Source organism: Haemaphysalis longicornis, unplaced genomic scaffold (assembly GCF_048455015.1).
Source record: "Haemaphysalis longicornis isolate Haplotype H1 unplaced genomic scaffold, Haemaphysalis longicornis Haplotype H1 scaffold_3, whole genome shotgun sequence".
NCBI lineage: Eukaryota > Metazoa > Arthropoda > Arachnida > Ixodida > Ixodidae > Haemaphysalis > Haemaphysalis longicornis.
In genome coordinates, this window is record NW_027526335.1 from 106,112,139 (window position 1) to 106,135,795 (window position 23,657).

The following is a 23,657-nucleotide window of genomic DNA, read 5'->3' on the forward strand; positions in this document are numbered from 1 at the left end:
GTATTGTTTGCCCCAGAGGGTGCATTCCGGCAGGTATACGACGTTGGCGGAGTCAAGTTAAGGTTCCCGTTTAACATAATTTGAACGTGGACGCACGATGTAAACAAGGTCCTGCCGGCCGAATCACGCGTCGACAATGGGCGAGCGCGTGACCACGCATTTTCCAGTTGCAGCCGCTACTTTCGGCGGGGGCGCCCCACATCGGTGACGGCTCACCGGATCCCTCTTGGGAGCTCCTTGAGAGTTGCCGGGATCATCGCGCATGAAAGCGGCTCCAACCAACGTTCTGCCTCGCGTATATGGAAAGTAATGGTATTACCAGTGACCAAAAAGATAACTCTGCAATCTCAAAAAACGTGATCTCGTGTAAGGCCGTTTAAACAGGGTTTAAGACGGCTGCGATGATGCCGCCGCTTCAGCAGCCGTTCAGCGGCCAGGCAGTGTTTGGGAAAACGGATGTGCGGCCTGGTGCAATGCTAATTAGGTTTAAAAATACTTTCAACTGTATGATGTAAAATTAAACTGACTGCTGGCATTTATTACGCTAAGTTATTTGAAGCCATCCTTCAGCACAGTTTAAAAACACATATTTTAAGCTTGACGAACGTAGTTTGAGTTGCCTAGGGGCTAAAGCTGCCTCGCCGGGCAAGTTAGTATGGCTCAACATCATACCCTTTCAGCTCTGATTTTATTATTTCAAGCAAAAGAGTGTTTTCTGTGTGTTTTCCTAAATTTTAGGGTCCCATAAGCCCACAAATGAAAAATAGAGCTGGAGGTAAAAGTAATAACAGATTTATTAACGATTCAATTAATTAGGACAATTCGCAATGAAAAATTTTATGTAGAGCAATGACATCACTTTTGGAGATTTTCCTAAACGACATGACTATATGAACCCAAAAACAAAAAAATCAGCTTCGTAGTGCACGTATTTATAGATTTACAACTTGGGAATAAAACGGAGACGTACATTTTTTTCAGCCTCGATGTCGTATTTTCGACTGCACCGGAGCTTTTTCTTTTTTGTAGCGAGTAGCTCCAATAAAATAAAACAACCGTGATATCTATCGCAATGGGCATCGTTGAAGGACAATTCCCCAAAAAACTAGCAGTTTTAGTGATGTTCTCTATGCTCTAGAGGAACTTTTATCTGATGGCGTCAATTGACACTACCAGGGCCGAAAGGGTTAAAAAAAACGTCCTGTAGCACAACCTTCCCGACAGCTGTCGAAAACCAGAGCGGGGTGGAAAAAAAGGCACTGTGTTTTGTTTAAAGTGACTACGAGAGGCTTGCTTGGTTTGAAGTTGAAATTGAAGATATGAAGCCTAAAAACCAGAGCTCGGACGGAGTGTCCCAGCAAAAAGACCCACGAAACAATCGTCGTGACAATAAAGAGAGCGGTCACTCGAGTGCATAAAATTTCCACATAGGATTTCATTTGATCACATATACAGTTACACGCCCCTCGCCCCCCACCCCCCTCACACACACACACAAACACCACGGCCGCTCGATGGAAAGTAGGTCCCATCGAGCGGCCGTGCCTAGGTCGTCAAAATTTTACAGGAACCCTCCACTACAGCGCGCCTCATGGCCTCTGTAGCTTCGCCACGTTAAACCTTGCAATCAATCAAAATACAGAAGTTGCTGTTCCTCGTAGACAGTTCTTTATGAATTTTTAAATTAATGAAGCTCCTCAGTCTTCAGCGGCTTTCGGTATTTGTTGGCCGAAACGAGCGTTTTCACCACAGAGCAGTAGTATTCACAGGAGCCAAATTGTTTCGTGTTCGTAAAAGCCCTCAATTCAAAATAAGCGTGCAGTGCCTTCTTAAAACGTGGTGGTGTGATTGACCACGTGTTCTCCAGGGGTATTGAACTGTAGCTGAACGACTCTAAATATGTCTCTTATTTGTCGACGCACTCGCAACTGCTTCGCTTATCGTCGACTCCGATTATAATATTTGAACTAATTACTCTGAGGCAGCGGTTCGGGGAAAATAGTTTCTACGAACAAGGAGGGAGCGTGGAACCCGCCGCACGTGAAAGTCAGGGCACGCGCCTAGCGCACAGCTTTGATGCTAAATGCAAAATAATAGAAAAAGAAAAGGGGCTCTCCCGACAGAGCTCCCAGGAGAAAAGACGCCAAGAGAGCGCTGAACATGCCGCACGTGAGATCGAAGGCATGCGGTCCGTCGACCGCGATGAGTCACGTGCGATAGAGAGAACGCAGGTCGCAGATCGCAATGGGGCACGTGACATAGAAAGAACGCGGGTCGCAGACAACCACGAGGTCGCTAGTAAAAACGAAGACAAAGAAAACAATGGTTTGTGTGGACAGCTCGCTGAGGCGAAAGACGCGTTCGAGGTGCGAGGCAGTGACCTGGCCGGGCGTGGCTCAACCGCAGGCCAGGCGCTTGGCGATGAGCGCCCCGAGAACACGCGAGGTGAGGACAGCGCGCTGCCGCCTACTAGCTCTGATGACCCAGTTGATTTCAAGGTTCCCGAACGATTAGTGATTGAGGCGGAGGTGCCCGCCACTCAGTGCGCGGGAAGGGATACCATTCCTACAGAAGGCTTTAGTGAAGGTTCATTAGAGATGCCTATAAGTACTAAGAGTAGCCTCATCCCCGAAAACCAGAGTGCGAAAGGTTTATACAGTGAAGAGGGAAGCTCAGCGTCGGTGATTGTTAACGCGGTCACTAGGGCGCAGCCGAGTACGGTGGTTGTAGACCAACTAGGACAGCACCTTCAGACCGAGCTATTGGCGGTCGATGGAAAGCGAGAACTACAGCACTGGGAAAGAGAGGCAGTGCAGGGGCGAGTGATTCCAGGAAAAAGGACGTTGGGAGCTTCGGCTAAGCAAGAGCAGGGACACAGATGTAAGGAAAAGCCTGCAAATAATCAAACGAGTAAGCTGTGCAGAAAATCAGAGTCGTCCAGTAGTAGGCCGGATGCAAAATACAACAGGAATACCAAATTGAAAGGCGATCTGACTCTAAAAGTTGCCCAGACAAGGCGCGGAGAAGGGCGAATGAACAGACGAGGCGCCAAGATGAGACAGGGTGAGAAAAACGCCCACAGTGACCACGAGAAGGGTACCTCACGACAAAGAGGTGACGCGCTAAATAGCTTGCGAGCTCTTGGGGGGCAAAAAGCAGCACGCAAGAGCAGAGTGGCAGGTGGAATTGTAAAGCGTTGGCTGCTAGCGCGACCACCGAGCCAGGATGTGTGCCAGCGGCACATGAGCAATATGAAGGAAGTTCATTGTGATAAGCGAGCAGATTGTGTAGGGAAAGGTGCTGAGTGGTTAAGGCGGAAGAAGGTTAAGATGAAGCCATAGGTCAACGAACCTGATGGAAATCATGGAGTCGACTTGGACAGAAATAGGACCCATAATGGTGACGAATAAGTTGTGTGTTGCGGTAGAGCATACCTGTTGTAGTATAGTGAGAAAGCAAGGTTGGAGGTATCAATCAGTTAGTGATGACTTTCAGATTGAAAAATAGTGCTGTTGAATATTAAATCATCGAAGTGTTTAATTTTAGTGATGTGAGAGCAGATCTTTGGTGTATGTGCATAAAGTGTAAATATGCAAGAAGTAGTTGCAAAGTGCGGATGAGGTGCAGGAGGAGGAAAAACATTAATTTGTGTGGATTGGGGAGGAGTGTTGTTGGATAAGAGATCATTGATGTGTTTGATTTTTTATGTGCTAGAGCGGAGTGTTGGAGTAGATTGGTGTTTGAGAAAGTGATGTATTGGTGATAAATCGGGAACGTGGTGTGCACTAATGGTTGTGTTCTGTAGACATGAGTGAACTATAGTTGTGTTGAGAAAGTGAGGGTGAGGTGAAGTGTGAAATGATGGTGTGTATAAAGAACTGAAATGTACAGTGATGAAAAAGTCAATGGTGGTGTGTAATAAGGTGTGTCGGGTGTGAGTAGTGAACAGTGGTGGTGATCAGATGATATCTCGGCGGCCAAGATAAAGCAGTTTTTTTGGGAAAAAACTCTTAAAGCGGGGGGTAATTGTCATGTATCAAGGGCACCCCCTAAGAGGGACGCATCAAACCCCCGAAAAATAGAAGGGAAGAACAAAAGAACGAGAATTTTGAAGTGCGCGCCATGAACGCGCCAATCAGCAAGCGCCAGCGCCGACGCACCAAGGAATCCTGGGAAAAGGTGGCAGCACACTGTTCGGCCAATCAGGGGAGGCCACGCAGGGGACAAGTGGCGAGATGGCCATATAAGGACATAGCAGAGGCGAGAAGCCAATGGGGGTGCGCCACGGGAGAGCCCAGAAGGTATAAAAGCGGGGCGCACAAAGAAGAGAGGGGAGGCAAGAAACAGAAGACAACCAGGAGGCGGCCGGAGCACGTGCGCTTCAACGAACGAGCCAGGGGGACGCGGCCAGGCCATCGACCACGCCATCTGAGCCTGGGCGGGAGCGGGCCGACTGCGCATCAGCACCGTTATCCTCGGTGCACCACGAACCTGTGTCTTCATGGCCCCAGCGGCATCGGTCGGGCACCAGCGGCCAGCGTCCACGCTCCGTCGACGTTCGTCTCGACGGCCCCGAAAGGCGGCGTTCGTGCCAAGCCTACCTGAGACCCCCAGCGGCAGCGGCTACCAGGGGGTAGCCACCGAGGAAGCGCGCCGCCGAAGGGATGACCGCGCGCATCGAACGCCGGCATCAAGGACCTCCAGCGAGAGCGGCTACCAGGGGGTAGCCACAGAGGAAAGACGTGAGGACGCGCGGAGCCCACGCCGTCCAAGGAGTGACCGCGCGCATCGCACGCCGGCACCGACGAAGCGAGACGACGACGGCTACCACCGAGTCGCGGCCACGCAAGGGTGCGACACGTCAGCGCCGACGACCGGGGTAGGCCAGTCCAGTAGGGACGCAGTTGTCAAGGGCACAACTAGGGAGTTGTGGTTCGAGAGAGATTAACTAGAACTGTATGAGGGTATTTAGAGGATACTTAGTGTAGGACTTTATTGTAGAGCCGTTTGGGTTTTGAGTTGAATTGTATATTAAGTTGTTAAGTTAGGGTTTGTATGTGAGTTGTATTTTTTGGGATTGTAGAGGTTTGAGTGTTTATCGGTTGTGTGTAGTTTAAATATTGAGTGCTTTGCCTAAGGGTTTTGTGTGTGCATTAAATGTATGTTGTTAAACACGTCAACGGCTTCCGCGTGTCCATTGCTCCGAGCTGGTTAAGACCACCCCACCATCCGTTCACGTGACAACATGGAACGAATATGCGACAAAAAGACGACGAACAACGCCGGGCGGCCGAGAATAGTCGACCGCCGCCGATCTAGCTAAGTCAGAAAAGTTCGTCGGTGGCAGAGCGGCGGCGACCGACAACCGAAGGAACCAATCTACGGGCCGCTGCAGATGGCCGCTATGGAAGAGTTTGATAGACGTACGCTTGTCCCACGCCTAGTCGAGCTAAAAAAACGGATTGTAATTCTGAGATCGATTGAGGAAAATGGTTTTGCAACAAGTGAAGTCCACGCTATTCTGATAGCTAAAGCCGCAAGCGCACCACGGTCCCCTTGGGTCCCGACCCAAATACCGTGGCTTGTGTCGCCTAGATAGGCATGTACGATAGCTTTCATTAGGTTAAACAAAGAAAATCCGGCTAGACAACTTGTATTAACAGCAATATGGGGCCCGTCTGCAAGATCAGCGTGTGAGGAACAGGCGATACCACTGCGAGGGCATCCCAAATACAGCAAAATAAAAGCAGCCAGTCGTATGTATTCAGAGCGAGGCTTGACTTTCCTTATTTCGCACCGAAGCGCAGTCTGGCGAGGTTGAGTGGAGGTAGAACGTCGGTTCCAAGCTCTAGGAGTCGCTAGTTCAAATCTCCTCGTGAACGGTCGTTTTTTTATTATTATTTACTGCCTTTAGCACTTTTGAGAGCTGAAAACACATATTTAAGAAGAAGAAATTGCGCCAACCTCCCCGCGAGGGGAACCATGTGTAGATGCGACGCATCGTGGGGTTCACTTGGTGTTTCCGTTGGACTGATTCTGAAATCGCGTGAAACGTGTCGGGAACGCGTATGATTAAGCGCTAGACACATGTACGATTGGTACACGCGATTCGCATGCGACTGATCGTTACGACTGTCACCACGACTAGTCGGACTAGTCGTACGCGTGAATTTGAGACACATGGCCCGATGCGCGTGTGCGATGCGTCGTCGGCGCCGCTCCGCCCACTGTTTTTGCTCCGTGGTCAACTAAGACGATCGCTGAGCTGAATTTGTAGATTCCGCGCGTTTGTACGCAAGAAATGGATAAAGCAGGCAATCGTGAAGCGTTTTCTGCATCGGAAACAGTCCGCGCACACGCCGGCCGCGCCTGCCAGCTCGGCACACTCAGCGGCTCGAACCGGCGCAGACCACGGTAGCAAGACCATGGTAGCAACCGCTTCTCGCTGCTCTTCCGAATCAATCTGATTGCTAAAACGAAGTTCCACATGCGAGAAAGTAGGTGTTAGTGTGGTGAAAAATTGTGTTAGGGATTGTTCTCAGGGCTTATTTTAAAAGCGGCGATCAGATATCTGCCGCGATGCAAGCCTATGCTGACCGGCCGTGGATGTCGCGGCACTCGGTGCGCCGAGCGGCCGAGAGATGGCGATACCTGCGCGGAAGCATCGAAACAGGCTACGCAGATGTCTCGGTCACCGATCGCTCCAACGGCAGTTGTAGCTCAAATAAAGTTTCACATGCGAGAAAGGGGATGATAGTGTGGTGCAAAGTTGTGTTACTGATTGTCATTCGCAGTTGCACAGGTAGCGGCGATCAAATATTCGCCAGGACGCTAAGCCTAAAGTTCTCAACACCCGAGCCGACCAGAGAACGCAAGCCGGTTGCGGGCTCAGCGGGCTCTCATTGGCTGTGGCCTCAACGACGATGGCAACGATGGCACGACTGCATCTGGCTTGAGAGTCGCACGTCGTGAGCCTCCTCCGACCAGCGATCGACGCCAAAACGGGTCCTAACGATCAATCGTAACTATCAGTCGCATGCGCATCGCGTGCACTAGTCGTACATGTGTCCAGTGCTTTATGTTTTATGATTATTATTATGTTTTATTGGCCAATCTTGGTCAATCTCTCCTAAGTGGTATGCTTGGGGCTTCGCTGTCGCAACGACCTTTACTCAATAATTGTTGCTGTAAGTGGGAGCTTCTTTTAGTGCAAGTGTTAATCATTGCCCCATCATACGTTGTATCAGTAGCATCTTGACGTAGTTGGAATGAGTCAAGGATATAAGGCGCGTTCGTAGCATTTGATTCTGTCTCGGTTTTGTGGCGCAGTGGGAAGAGCACCATGTACTCCGCGTTCCGCCCACAATGTCGTGGGATCGAAACCGGGCGCCGCTAACTATTATTTTTTTTATAGTGTAGGGGAGGGGTGTGGACGGACAACGCCGTATGGAGGGACAAGGCGAGTGAATGAGATGCAGTCGCATCTAAAACGCCCCCGCGTCACGCAGAATCGTCAAACGACGTACAATGCAAGCGGGAAGTTCCTTCACTGAGTCTGTTTACTGAACGCCGACGGTGATTATCGGCATGGAGTTGCCACATTGAGAGCATCCCAGCGGCGGCGCGGCGGTGGACGCCGAAGTTGGACCTGCCCTTATCGTCATACTTGCTTCGACACAGTACGACGCGTGCTCGCTTACTGCTTGCATGCCTGTGCGTCAGCGCCAGAACACGAACACGCAAGCAAGTCGTATATTCATCCGTTCGTTCGTGCGTGCGTGCGTGCGTGCGTGCGTGCGTGCGTGCGTGGAACGAGTTTTAAATGCGACGCTGAGAGGAGCATCTCTTGCCTGTCCTTCCTGCGTCGTCGTTGTCCGCGTCCGCACAGCTGCGTCTCTCCTCCGCTCACCCCCTCTCCTCTCGCCTTGATAGCGCATCCTCTCCCCCAACATCTGTGGCGCGCGCATTGCGGCGCGCTCTCTCACTCCGCCGGTGGGCGGCGCTGCGAGCGGCGCAAGTGCGGTGTGTGCACTGCTTCGGGCGCGCTGCCCATATAAGCGGAGTGCCGCGCTCCGGCCGGTGTCTCAGTCGACGGTCGTCCGGGCTATGCTTGCTCTCTCTCTCTCTCTCTCTCTCTCTCTCTCTCTCTCTCTCTCTCTCTCTCTCTCTCTCTCTCTCTCTCTCTCTCGCATTACCCGACGATTGCTCACGCAATTCGAGTAATCAACCCAACGGACACGCACAATGGAACCCCCTTCAGCGTCGCATCACACCAGAGTTCCCGCGAGGGGAGGTGGGCGTAATTTTTTCTTTCGGACGAACATCACAGCGGCGGCGGCGCAGAGGCCGATACCGGAACTATATGCACTGCACTGTGTAGCGATGCGCGCGCAATTGGCCGGAGTGCATTCGCGGCACAGGATAGGGAGGATTTTCGCGGCCTTCGCAACTTCCCGCCTTAATCTTGGGATCTTTCGCTGCTATGACGACCTTGGATTTCTCTACGGGACGAAGAAACGCTGGCTGGAAGTAGAGGTAAGCCATTAGTTAACCTCATCTTGTATTTGCGACGCAGAGAGCCTCTTTAACTGCGGACCGGGTTAGCCCTAACGTTTTCGTGACTCATTTTGATCGTTGCGGAGATTTGAAGGGCGGATTTTGTACCCGTGTGCAAATAGCATCAATTCTTGCACAATCTTAATCCCTTTGTTTCGTGAAGTGTTGGTATCCTAGCCGAATGTTTTCGTAGGTAAGAATCACGGTTGCGCGAATAGTGGTAGCGCTACCCTGAACTCTTAGCTCGGCGGCTACGGTTAGAGTGGATGCCATGCAGTGGCTGTGGCTACCTGCACGGCTACAAAGAATTGCGTACAATAGGCTGAGTGATAGGAGCGCATGCAGCGCGCGGCAGTCACTAAAAGTACCATAATTTTAGTGACCGCCGCGAGTACAGCAGCAGACTGAAATGCTGTCCATACAGATTTTGGGCGTTTTGATTGAGGGCACGATGGACGGAAACGGGACCTTTCGGGGCGTACGGCCCCATTGTTAAGGGGTAACTACATGCGTCTACGGCGATGAGCGACGCGAGAAACCTCACTTGGTGGGTACAGCAAACAGGTATTGTGGGCGACAGAGACAAGCGAAAATTTTTTACACAGGCCGCCGGCGGCGGCGACTGCGGCAGGCGACGGCCGTCGCCGTCGCGGGATTTTTTTTTTTTTTTGCGAGACGCAGCCCACAAGCGAGCGGCAGCGACGACGACGGAGGGCATTGGCGGCAATGCATTATTTCTTTTTGTCGCTTGTCGCCGTCGCCCACACTGTTTGTTGTAACCATTACGTTACATTTTTCGCGTCGCTTGTCGGGCTTGCTGCAAGTGGTTTCCGCTTTAATGTTCGAGCGTTCTGATCGTTCAATAACGAGCCTATTTGTTCTCATAAAATGTTGCGATCTACAGCGTGTATGCAGCGAAGCGTACTCGAGAATGAAGAAAGCAGTAGCTATGTGACCCACTAGCAACTTTTCCGCAATGAACGTGTGGACGTATAATGGACCGTACGTTGCAGTCGGCTGAGGACGACAAAATCCAAGGCAAATTAATAAGGGATTATAAGCTTGCACAAACAAATTATCTATACGTAAATTTTGTGCAATGTTTTTATACCGGGAACGATAGCGGGGTAAACACGCGAACATAAAAGCAGTAATGTGTTTGGCGCTCGTGCGTAGGCAGACAGCTGTAGTGCGCGCTGTCTGACATGACATTGGTCAAGTGGCCCAAGGAGGGTGGCTGCATGCAAGGTGACCGCAGATTTGCATCTAGACTGGTGACTGCGCCAAGCAGCATTGCATTTCAATAGGGGCTCACTGCGTGCTCTCGGCGCAACTATCACCCAATAAACTTCATTTAACGTTGTTCGACCTCGTCAATTTTTTTTCCATTGTAGAACTCATCTTTGCTGTCCCCATCTCTCTGCCAATGTAGGAACGAAGGGAAGACGCTACTTGCCCGAAGATTTTTTTGAGAGAGCGAGAGAGCCCCGAGGCGTCAGCAGGAGTGGCCGTCGCATTCGAGACACTCTTCCTCACAGCCTTGGACATCGTGGATGGGTTACCATTGCTGCTGTCTGTGTTTTGGCTGTTCAGTGTGTAATATGCTTCAAAAGCGAAGCGCACCTTCTTGCTTCTGGAGACGTTACTTCGGTTCAAGCCTGGTGCCCTGGTCCGTAGTGTTCTGAAGGCCGTCACTATTATGAAGCAGTCAGTTCGAACGTGTTTGTTTCTAATACCAAGTTCTGCCTTCTTGTTAACCCTTACTAGTGCAAGCTGCATTTCAGGACACCACTGCTGAAAAATCCAGGGACAATGTTTTCTGCGGTTTTCTATTGTCCCACCAACATATATCTGTTGCAAAGTTCCTGTGTCAATTGCTTTACATCTTTGTGTTGATTGCAAATTATAATGCGTTAATAGTAATCCACGCTGAATTTAGTCCCAGGCTTTTGTTTCGCAAATATTATTTGTAAATATTTTTAATGTGTCCTAAATAAGAGCTGGCTTTCCAGTCCATATGAAGCACTCACTGATGTACTACGGCCATTTTGTTTTATTTTAATACTGTTAACTATTCTCCCACTGGTATATTTATACTGATGCTTTTCGCGGTAATGCCAGTACGTTTTTATCTGTGGTTGTTAATGTCATATTTATTGTCTTAATTTAATGTTTGTATTCCAGGGTTTTCAGTTGCTTTGCTGCATTTTTATTTGTGAATTTTTCTTCGATGTATCCTAAATAGGCGCTACGTCTCCTGTGTGCATGTGGAGTAGGAACCGTTTTTATCTGGTGATATTTTAATTCCAAATAAATTGCTTTTTGTGCGAAATTGCAGAATGAACCGGTTGTTGTATTATTTTCTTGAAAAATAAAGTCTGAGCTCGTTTTCCCTTTTTTTCCATGTTTCAAAATAGCTTGTCCTGTTCTGTTTGCTTGTCTATAGTACCATTGTGGGGAGGGGGGGGGGTAGTAACAGGCGGAGCGAAAACAGGCTGCCGCGCGGGGAATAGCAGAACGCTCTTGGGGCGTTTGCGTTCTGCGGAGAATAGCAGAACGATATTGGGGCGTAACGGGGTGCTTTCTAAGAGAGTAGTAGTACCCTTCTGCAGTATCCGGTAGCGCCGCAGACAATAGAGCTTATTCACGCCTAAAGGGAGTGACAGAACGCTGCCTTGGAGATGGCATTGCGATTCCCATACAGGGTTCAAGTACTCCGCCTCGAATCTAGCAAGTAAATCCCACGAGGAGAATTTCGCCTCTAGTTTTGACCGCCACGCGCTACTCCTAGGAAGAGTAGCCCAATGCTTACAAAGGGAGTGAAATATAAAAAAAACGTTTTTACTCCTAGAGAGAGTGCCCAGCACTCCTCGACTTCTTAGTGTGTACGACCTTCGGTTGCAGCGCACCGATGGCGTCTTTTCAGGCAATTATACAGGGTGATCAAACTTAACTCGACAGGTTTAAAAAAAAATTAGGTGCTTAGAATTGTGTGAAGACCACCTCTACAGGGACGTTATGCACCCAGGGGGGACACAGAATTATATGGTAATTATTGATGTCGGTGACTTAATTAACTTAAATTTCACAATGAATTTTCTGGCGTCTGCGGTAAGCAGGCATGTCGGTATTTAAAAGTTAGACGCAAGCGTGTTTCTAGGCAGTTTCATTTAGCAGAATTCTTTGAAGGCATCCGTACTCCGAGATATATCGAGCTGCGAAGTTTAATTGCCGTTCGCATGATTACGCATGCTAGACAGCGAAAAGCGGCGCAAAGCTCCTCCCTTTGGTTCTGTGTTCCGATGGCGGTTCCGCCTACTGCAGATTGCGATAACGCCAGCCAAGACTGAAAGGGTGCCACTTATCACTCCTGCCTATGCCCCCACCTCGTTGTCAAAGTAAACACTGTACACAGCAGGCACGTCCAAAAAGGGAGGAGATTTTTGCGCAACTCTTCGCTGTCTAGCATGCGTAATCATGCCAATGGCAATTAAACTTCGCAGCTCGATATCTCGGAGTACGGATGCCTTGAAAGAATTCGGCCAAATGAAACTGCCTAGAAACACGCTTGCGTCTAACAAACATGCCTGCTTACCACAGCCAGGAAAAAGTTAATTATCCAGTTTTAGTTAATTGAGCCACCGACATCAATAGTTGCCACCTCATTTGTGTCCCCCTCAACGCATAACCTCACTTTAGCGGCGGTCTTCACGTACAGCCGGTAAAACGCTTGTCTATAACAGCGATTTCAACTTCAACCAGCTACATCCGAAAACTGCCGAAACATACTCGTTCCAAACATGTCGGAGGCAAAAGCGAAGGGCTAAGACTTCAGAATTCCGCAGTAGTTTTATTCATATCCCGCTCCGGCGGGGCAGGATAGGGCTTAGACTACGAACGCTGTGTTATAGACAAGCGTTTTACCGGCTGTACATCTAAGCGCCTAATTTAAAAAGAAAACCTGTCGACTTAGCTTCGATCACCCTGTATAAACGGTGCCATGTAATACTTGCGTCAGGATGATCGCTTATGACTGCTCGGTTCGAGGCGGCGGCACGCCATTTGGAAACCCTTGATAAGATATCCTGCCGCACAACTCTTCGGTGATGGAATTGCTAGCTGAAACTGCACGCTAGCTAAAAATCCCCAGTCGAAAGGCGCAACGGTGCTCAAAATGTCCGTTGATGCACCCATTCACTCCTCCACGTTTACAAACACCTCCGCCTTAAAAAAACCACTATGACCCTTCCAGATTGACCTTGTTTAAAATTGTAGAGTACCATGGCTAATCCCTGGGAAAGTGCATTCCGGTTTGTAAAATGTATGAAGCATGCCGGAATGAACTCTGGCTTCGAGTCACTAAATGGAGCTGTAAGACTGGCCTTGCTTCGGTGTCTTGCGTGAAAATCCTGAAAAGAATACTCTCTCTGAAGAAGCTACCTTCCATATTTTCTTCAAGAGCAATAAAAGCAATTGATGTTCATCAATTGAGCTGATTTCTGAACAAAGTTCGGCCAAGAGACCTATTCTATGGTGTCATTTTCTTTCTGGAATTTTCCAAATATTATTATGCCTCAAGCGTAAATTGTTTATGGATGGCTACTTATTAGCAGCTTCTGAGCCAGAGCAGTGGTCACCTAGTGACACGCCATGCAAATATAATTTTTTTCCTTGTATTCCCGGAACCAACAATCCTGTTTCCTACGAATATATACGGAGAACACCTTACCGTGCAAAAACCAGCGAGAACACTGATTTCAAACGCCGTTTCGCACATACACATGGTGGCTGCTTTGCTGTCCAAGCTCACGCCCTGCGAGTAAAAATCGCGGAATTAAACGCATGGAACCACAGGCTGTGAAAGGACTCATTTGGGCACTGGAATTTGAACACCCAAGTAAAATCTCGTTCCGGTGCCACCCTCCCCCCCCCCTTCCCCCCCCCCCCCAAAAAAAAAGAAGAAAAATATTTTAACATGATGGTAGGCCGAGAATAACGGCGTTTAGTGTAAAAATGCTTAGTCAAGATTTGGTTTGGTCAACGTTTAAAAAAATATAAAATCCATTTTTTCGCCGAGGGCCAAATCACTTGCATGCACTGATTTTTTGCGGGGGCTTTTACGTTAATTCTTCGATAACGACTAATTTCTCTACGCAGTGGAACTAACCTGTAGGTCTAGTTCCCCAACGCAGTTACTGCTTCAAGAAACTGTACGCATTTCGTACGGCCTTTCATGGGACTTAGCCCCCCCACCCTTAATTCTCTTAGCTGACAAGGATTCGTGGAAACTGCAACATGGTTCAATGGTGTGTAATAAGGTACCCCTCGACGCACCTGATGAATTCCGGATGGACGATATTACTACGTACGCGCTCACTACGTCACTTATTTATTTATTTATTTATTTATTTTTTCAAGATGCCTTACAGGTCCATGGTGTGGGGCATACAGTAAGGGGGAGCACATAAAATCAACAGAGTTAGTTTACAAATTATATAACACCGGTGGGCAAGACTAACAACCAATATGAAGTCAACTGTATCAAGCAAATACACACGCATACACACACACACACACACTCACAAAAACGAATCTGCGCGCGAGCCTCAAAACTTGAAGTCGCGTTAACAGAAATTTTGTTGATTTCGGCACATTTAGTGAAACGTTAGTCAAAAATACACAGTATTTAGTCAAACAGCATTTAGTCAGAAATGAACAGGATCGTACAGGACACGATAAGCCCATCAATGCCCTTTGAAATATCGGACACTTGCCGAAGGCGAGAAATAATAACTAGTAAAAAATACAAACAGTCTAACTGTCCGCGAAAAGTTCACAAGCAAAATAGTGAGACACAAGGCGCCTAAAGGTTACACGGCATGACACAGATGCGATATGACCGGGAAGATCGTTATAATAGCACAGGTTAGCGTCGCCAGCCAAAAAATGAGGATTTTGTTGTGTTCGCGTTTAATGAAGTCCTGGCCGAAACATAGAAGCAGCGAGTTCGATACTCAGCTACCGCCCCCACAAGCCAACGCCACCGTGGACATACTGATTTCCTTACTGTGCGTTCAATTAAACACTCCAGAATGTAATTTAATCTATTCTATATTACTGTCACGCAGTGAAGCCGAAGCGATGTACTTGTAGAAATGAAAGTTTATAGGAGATAACATGTGAAAGAACTTAACGGCTACACGAGCGCAGAAGAAGCGCTCAACGCGGTGACGTACACCGATGGCCGTCGGCAAATCGAATTAAATGCCGTGGCATTCGCCCTACGACCATTTACATTGACACGTAATTTTTTCTGCAACCATCGAATAATACGGGGAGTACTGGCGGCCAAGGAACATTTTAGCCAAGTGACGACCGGGCGATCCACTCCCCCTAATAAATAAAATAGCCCGAGCGGCATACAAGACAACGTGAAGGAAACAAGCGTTCAAACACATAAGACAGCCGGGCGCGCCAACACAATATCAGCAAAACGGTAAAGTAAGCAAAACACAAGGGATGGTTCGCGGCAATATCCATAAAAAGCAAGTTCCACATGAAATACAGTTATTTTCGTCATTATTTCGAACATGCATGTCCCAACCGTCGTATCCGTGGAATTGTAACTACCTAAATTGTGGGATTGTAAAAAGGGCAAAACGCTGATCAGACTCGTGGGGAGTAAGCAGAATAGCGCAGCTACAGTATAGTATAGTGCAATAAAGCTCAGTATACTGTAGCTACACTGAACTCTCTTATGCGAAGCGGAGCAGCCGGTGGCAGTCAGACACCTTCTTGAGCGACTTCATTTCCCGTCGTAAAGCGGTGTGGTACGGAAATCTTAGAGAATCGTAAGACGTTTAAGAGACAAAAAACTCCACCTCCCCTCGCGGGAACCCCTGTGTAGACGCGACGCTTAGGCGGAGAGGCGAAGGGACCGCGTTTTATAGCGCGCATAACGTTGAGGGGACTGCGTAAGCCGGTCCCAGTCGATGACAACGTTGGCGTACTTGTAAAGCGGCGTGGACTCTAGGTGTTTGAGCCAAGCGTGGATGTTGCTTCGCCGGAGAACGGCACACCGGTTATATGCGCAGCGCGCCCGAAGGAGAGGAAACCGCGGAAGAGAGAGTACTGCACATGCGCCGGCCCCAGCGCGTCTGCCGCGGCTATGACGCAACGTGCCGCAGCTATGACGCAACGTGCCGCGGCTATGACGCAACACAATGCAACACAATCCACTTTAATCCAATCCAATCCAAATCCAAATCCAATCCAATTCAATGCCCCTCGCGAGAGAGTGTTCGCTATCGGACAGAGGAGGGAGAGAGCGGTGGAGAGGGCAGCTGGCGTGGCGAGGAGAATGGGGGAGGGGTGGACAACGCCGACGACGACGATGGCGACGCCGGAGGGACAAGGCGAGTGAATCAGATGCTCTGCATCTAATAATCCTTGTTGAGCTACTTAGAAGCAAAACGTTTGGTGAGTCTCTGACTGTTTGCTGTCTGTGCGCCTCTCGATTGAGCCATTCGTCTAAAAGTTAAAAGAATACAGTTGAACCTGGATTGAACGAAGTCACCGGGACCAGAGAATTATTTCGTTAAATCAGGAACTTTCTAAAATCGAGAGAACGACGAATTTCACTTGAGAGAACAACAAATTTACTCCCGAGTGACAAAGCTTGTGATTTTCGCCTCCGCGCGATTCTGTCACATCAGAAGTTTGACGGCGTCCATCACCTGGCTTGGTGGGGGCATGGAAGCTTGGACAGTGTCCGGATGGTTCGCATCTTCACACTTCTCATGTGCGCCGGAAGCAAGCTGCACTATCTCCTCCTCGTAGAGAGAGTAGAGAAATTCTGTTGTGTCAGTGTTCGCGTCTGCGTCGGCGTTCAGGAAGTCGTCGAAGTTCTGATCTGCGGTCACATTGCCACACCGACGAAGCTCTTCCCAACAACTGGGCGACGCCTCTTCCTGCTAGTGTTGCCGGCTTGTGGAGCTCGACGCAGCCACGGAAGTTAAAATGTGGAAGCCAGCACGCCGGAAACAGTTCGCAACGATCAAGGGCCGGGTTGCTCTCCATGATTTTCTCGAAATGATTCGTTAAAGCGTGTTTGGCAGCGGAGTGTATTTCGTTATTTCGAGTCCATAAAAACATTACAGCTATGGGCAACGGCGGAGTGAATCTGAATTTGTTCGTTAAATAGGAAAATTCGTAAAATCGCGTTTCGCAAAATCGAGTTTCAACTGCACTTAAACTGGACGATTATAGCCACTAAATCCGGAAACATACTTCAAACTTGTCAACACTGTCGGGCAAAATTAAAACATTAAGCACATTTGAGGCAGAGCATCAATGCAGAACTAATACTTGCAGCGTTCTTTTAATTGAAATTAAAGTTGTGCTTGATATTTGAAACAAAAACCCGCGCTAAAACAATATTTTCACCCGAAAATACAAAAGCACCTCGCCCGAGACGTGACCTCGCGGTAGTGTTTGAAGTTCAACAGTAGCAGAGGGTTTCATAAGATGGAGCCAGCAGTGGAATGCGAGAAAATTGAACTGACCTCAGCAAACCTCCTCGTGGTTATCATGGGAGGATCGAATGGGGGGAACCTCGACAAGTGGCACCGAATTCAACAAGAACGCCAAGTGTGCTATTTGCGAGTGCAAGATTGGGCTCCACAAGTGTTCAGAAAACGCATAATACGACAATCAATGCTTGAAGCTGCGATGTGGAGCGATACTTATGCGCAATTTATTTCGGTAAAAAAGGGTATTTTGGGAACAGATGTGACGTTTTTCCCTGGATCATCAAAAAAGCATCACGAGCCAAAGCATACCCGCATTCACCATCCTTCCTAACTCTATCATCAGATAGTAACATGAATGTCCGTCGTTCTCAAAAAAAAAACGTATTGAGGCGTTTTGAAAAGTATGAAACTTAGTCGAGTATATTTGCTAGCATCAAGCAAGGCCACTTCGGCTGTCCCTTCCGCGTGTTCTCCGACATCCCGGCATGGTTATATCCCGCTTAGGAACACATTTGGCGTGTTGACTTGACACTTGTGCACGTTTTTTGAATCAGAACATCATACAGGTAAGTGGCATCAAAACAACGACAAAAGTAAAACCGAGTGCCATCCTCTCCGTTCGCTAGCCTCCAGTGCCAAACAGGGCGAAAGCAGCGTATCTCAGACATCAGCTGCGGAGTGAATTCCAGCTATGGCGTATCCACGCCCGTTTTCGCCTCAGGTCTTCGGTCTTCTGTCATCACGGGCCCAGATGGGGGCGGGGCAGCAGGCCACTTTTGTTTGCGTGTTGCGCCGCTTCTATGCAGGTATCGCGAAAATATTTCGTTCACGGGAACTACTCAATGTTTACTTGGTGTTGGAAAACTTTACTTGTTCTAAAACCTCTTCACCTTTCCTTTAGCTGAACTTTAGTAAAGGATGTAATATTACTTTTTCTTTCAAGAGCAACGCCACGCTAGGGAAAACATGTATATCAGGGTTTTGCACGAAGCTCGCCATAACATGCTACTTCGGTGTGGAGCGTTCCTGGTCAAAGACAAATCCAGGCAACGCTTTTAGAAATTGGGGTTCATTTTGCATCCATTCCGGGGCGGTTTGCTGAGGCCGTCATTTAAGGAATTCCATTTTATTTATTTATTTATTTATTTATTTATTTATTTATTTATTTATTTATTTATTTATTTATTTATTTATTTATTTATTTATTTATTGTGGGGTTTTACGCGCCGACGCCGACGCCGATGCGCCTCCGGAATAATTTTGAGCTCCTGGGAATCTTTAACAGGCGCCGAAATCGCGAACAAAGGGAATTTTTTGCTTTTCGCCTCCATCAGACAGAAAAGCGGCCGCCGCGGCCGGGTATCAAACCCGCTTTCTGGTGCTTAGCAGCACAACACGATAGTCATTGAGTTACCGCGGCGGGGGCTTAATTGCGACCTTTCTTCATTTCCGTAACACAAACCGTGGATGGGCTTAAAGAAGAGTTTAAGCAGTACTTGAAGCAAGCCCCTCTGACACGGCTGTACAACATTTATGTATTAATGGGGTGTAGGTGTAAGCGGGTTCGTATTACATGCTGTTCGTTCACTTGCGCAATGAAGCCGGTAAAGACAGAGGAAAGAGCACACAACACGAATGGAATCCGTGTTAACATTTGACGATTTCTGTCGGATGTTCTCCCCTCTGTCTCCTCTTCTTTTAACACGAAGGGTTTTACGCCCGTGTACACCAAAATCTCGCTGGCGTCATTACCGGCACGGTAATCGCATAGCCAGATAAAGTTCCATTGACGCGCCTGCATCCGGATTCAAGCCACCAACTGTCTGGCCGCAACAGGAAGTACACAAAACCCTGCTCACTGCGCTATAAATTCAAGCGTTGGTAGGTCTACGAACGCGCCTTGTATCTTTCCCACTACCTTTCTCATTCAGATGGTGTTGCCGTCTAGGAGACGCGAAGCGAAGTTCATCATGACACTAATGAGCGTCGACAGTTGGCGCCTCGATGGCAGCGTCTTCGTGAACGCAGGACGCGGGTGAATAGAGGCAGCCTCCGCCACCTACTGCTTTTTGTTTCTGTTCTGTTTCGTTTGCACGGTTTTCAAGGGGCCGTGGTTTCAGGCGGATTAACGCAATGTTCCGGCGCGGGCAATCCAGCGTCTAACGTTGATGCGCCAAATGGAGCCATAGCGACGCAACTTAAATAGCGATGTGCAAGTTCATATAGATGCACAATAAACATTTAAATGGTCCTGTGAAGGCACATTTCGCTTTCGTCGTTTACCGATTCCTATGTAAGCGGCATCAACCACATTTTTTTTTTGCGGAAGTGAACCTACATCATTCAGTATTACCATGACTACACCCACCACGCAGTACCCAAGTAAATGATGCACTGACATCGTTCCAAGCTGATGCAAGCTGTGATATCAAGACAACATTTTATCAGGTTCTGTCAGGTGAGATACGTTCAACGATCGACAAGTTTGGGACGTTTACCGAGGGGTTGCACATACATATAATAAGTTATGTTGTCACGAATTCGAAAATAAATCTGTTGGTAGTCATTTTCTGTAAATAGAACACTTAATTTCATAGAAGTTATCAATGCTTTTTACTGTTACAATTACTTAATGGTTTTCAGAGAAACGTGTAATTCCGGAGTGTTTCTAAAAACTCTGACCTTTTTTGCGATTACCTACTTGAAAAAGATACATAATTCTAATGCCTTAGCGTTAGTGAGCTCATGATAACCTTTGGTCGGTAAAATACCGTATTTAAGAGTGGTTAAAAAAAAAGATTTGTTCAGATTACAAGCTTGAAAACTACAACCCCCTTTTTACACCTCAGACGTTCAAAAATATTTAAAAGACGTAAACAAGTAACCCTTGGTGTAATTTATGGCGCTTTGGCCGTCGCTTTCACTAGACCTGATATTCCCCTTTTCCACAAAAGACATGGTCGCGATCACCATGGAGCCGAACCAAACTACAATATTTACTCGCGTAGTGATCGCCTTTTTTTACCAAAAATATGATGCAAATTTAGGGGTGCGTTAATTACGCGATGTAAATTTTTCGCGAAAAACGCTTCAGCGCAGAACACGCAAGTTGCAGGTCGGAATTGTTACGATATATGTCCCATGAACATAATAAACATAATAAAAACATATTAAAAATTCCACGGACCACCGCCAGTTACGTTGCAAGGTGACTCAAAATGCAGTGGTTTAATGAATTACGGAACGCGGCGAAACGAGTTTGCTGCGAGGTGAGAACAGGTCGGCCAATAAGTGGCTGCTGCTGTCACAGTGTGGGACAACAAGACACGGCTGCCGACGCAAAAAGCCGAGCACGTTTTTTTATTTGTGTTGGGAGTGCATTATCCGCATTTAATGAAAGTTTCTTCCGCACCAATAATGAACTCATCGGCAAGTTCGCGGCAATCACGTAGCCATGTCCGCTTTGAAAGAGGAGGAAACTAAGGTAAGCACGACCATCGTCATCTACACTTGGCACACATACGACATATGGCTGCGGCGAGTTCAGGGTGCGATCATTGCGCGGGAAATAAAAAAGTCGTATTTTGACGACGAACTTCAGGGGTGCGATCATTATGCGAGTAAATACGGTACGTGTTAGTCGAGTGGCTGAGCGACCTGCACTGGCAGTAATACGGGCGTCGACGTTCTAAGCCCTGTGTCTCGCTGGCCCTTCAGTGACGGACATTCCGTGCGCCTAAGCAACTGAATACTACCCCTACAGCCCTACGCAAACGCGTAAAACATCTTGCCATCATGTGAGGCGGCGTTCGACAATCAGTTTTCAACTACGGAGGAGAAAATGTTAGGAAAAATTCACTCACAGCGGAAATCGGTGTGCCCTGTTCCCGTTCCTCGTGGGCTTCAGGCTCGAGCGGCAAACACGAGCTGGATTACATTTTCTTCTTTCACGAGCAACATTTATTTGAGTTTTAGGATTAAAACACACATAAAAGTAAACCAAAGTTCCAGAAAAAAATACTGTAAGTACTAAAGCATCCAAGGAAAATTTGCATCTCATACATACCGGACACGCAACTGACGCACTCTCTCAGAGATCACGCCCCCGACGAGAACTCGGGCCACGCTCGCGACACTGCTGCGGCTATCATGGCTTTGGAAGCTGAACACTTCCTCGACGTTTTGTTGCGTAAGCTACGCTGGCCGAGGTTGGAAGTTTTCTGCTTGGGGCGAGGTTCATGCGCCTTGAAGTTTTACAAATTGATCGGCAGGATGCCCTTCGTTCATGCTCCGACCATATTCACCTCTCTCACTTATGGAAGCCTAAATTCTGCGAATCTCGTAAATGTTGGGTGGCAATCACAAAACTTTGCTGCAGAATCCCCGCTTTAAATTTTTATCTACACAAAGCTGGTCAGGCTTTATCTCTTAAATTCTCTTTCTGCAAGGCCCCCGAAAATCTAGAACACTCACTTCTAAATTGCCGCAGCTTTTCCTCGAAGCGACGCACGCACCTCAAATACACGTTAATTCCGGTGAATCTCCCGTTATCTTTAACCGTTATTCTTTCCATGGGTGCTTCCGTCCTAGGATATTGCCACAGAGATGTCACTCCTTTGTTGCGGCGACAGGCCGGATGCCCCGCTAGACAATTATGTGTTCATTCGGAATTTTTTTGCTTCACAATCCTGTTCTATGGAAAAATTTCTTTCTCTTCTGTCAATCTTTTTCTCGTACTTCACTTTTTTTTCGATCTCTAAAATAAACCGGGTCACATCTTATCATTACGGGCAGCTTCTTGGCCAATCGCGCGCGTGGGTATGCGCCATGACTGAAGGATTCAACCAACCAACTAACCAATCGAGGTTGGGCAGTTTCGCGTTGACCTTGAAGGGCCGCGCTGCGCAAGCGCGAGGAGCATTGGATTGGATTTGGATTGGATTAATTTGGATTGTATTGGATTGGAAATTCAATCCAATTGGAGTACGGGTGTGTAGAGAGTTGGGTCTGCACATTCGCCGGTCTGCGCATTCCAGTGTTGTGACGTCATAGCCGCGGCAGACGCACTGGCGCTGGCGCGTGCCCACCTCCGCGCTCGGTTGCGCAGTAGCCAAGTCTGACGGGGTGCCGGAGCCGCTTGATAGCAGTTTCGCGTGGCTCTCTGGAGGGCCGTGCTACGCATGCGCAAGGACCAGTGACTGGACTGGACTGGGCTGTAGCGGACTGGATTGCATTGGATTGGATTGGATTAGATTGGAGATCGTTTTAGCAGCTGTAAGCATCATAATCAGCTAATCCTAGACAACCAGGAAACCTAAGAATAACAAGCTGGACCTTAGCTCAATCTACGTATATCCTGGCATAGCCGAACTAAGCCACTGCATGCAGATTTTTTTCTGTATAGGCGTCATTTTGTTTCCTGTGCGATACAAAATTGGCACTTCCTGCACGCAGCAGAACGTCCATTAACACAGATATAAGATACAGCGGGCAATAAATAACACGCAGAAAAGACAAAACCGCTCTTATTTATAAAAGAAGATAGAATTTATCCAGAACACAACTTGCAAAGAAAAAGGTCATCTAACCCTGCAAAATTATTCCCAAATTTCTTGGACGACCGACAAGCTCTTTATAAGCTGTTCATGAAGTGATTCCAATTAGCGCTGAAATCAAACAAGTAGGTGCTGCGATGTGTACAAAGGAGCTACAACAAATACGACACCTTACAAAGAAAAGGATATTCGCTCCGTCTCCAAATGCAAAAAACCAGTGAAGAGATTGACCACCCCTTCTGATGAAAGCAAATTGAAATGTATGCAACCACTCAACTCTCACTAATAATACATAAATTTATATTATTTTGGGGTACCGTACCACGCATTCAGAGAACCCAGGACATCGTTGGAGTGTTCCGCTTGCGTTAAGTGGGCAAGCTGTTTTACCAAAATGGACGGCGCTCCGGAACTGGCCACAATAAAGTCACTGGGGGCCCTATTAACGACTGCGTAAATTCACTGTGATTTCGCACGTTTTTTACGTAAGCAAAACGTAAGCAATCAGTGAGGCCGGGTTCAGATTGTTGCCGCAAATGCCGTAATAAGTTTAAAGAATGACCTCATTTCACGTCTCGACCAACCGAACTGCGTGACACGCCGTTTTGTTTACGTCCGTATATCACGACATGGCTTTAGCGTCGGTAGACTGAACATAGCCTGACGTGCGCGCGTACACTTTTCATGAAATGCAGCGTAATTTAACGCATAGCTTATAAAGATGGCAACCAAGCTATCATATAGTGGCCATAGAAGATTTAAAAGCACCTCGCATATCTTACACAAATTAGGACGGAGCCGAGACTAGCAAGACAAACATTTTTAAGGTAATACCGGCGTCAACACAACAAAGCGACCAAGTAACCTCAATTCAAAAGCTTCGGAAGGGAGGGAAAGGCATGTGGTAGGATAAATACTATAACACGACATTTTTTTCCCGTGCTTTTATTTTTATTTTCAACCGCTTTTAGTAAAATAGGTGAGCTCTCTGCTTGCTTCAATGCAAGTATTGTGG

The 23,657-nt window shown here is 47.8% G+C and overlaps 1 long non-coding RNA gene across 1 annotated transcript in view; it reads right to left on the reverse strand.

The window, feature by feature from the left end:
* The window catches only part of LOC144173373 (uncharacterized), a 39,598-nt gene extending 18,294 nt beyond the window's left edge, over nucleotides 1-21,304 (reverse strand). Inside the window, exons 1-2 of the long non-coding RNA XR_013323239.1 lie at nucleotides 20,951-21,304; nucleotides 13,286-13,369 (exon numbers count right to left, since the gene is read on the reverse strand). This is a non-coding gene — a long non-coding RNA (uncharacterized LOC144173373). The remainder of the gene's footprint in view (nucleotides 1-13,285; nucleotides 13,370-20,950) is intronic.
* Between the last annotated feature and the right edge of the window lie 2,353 nt (nucleotides 21,305-23,657).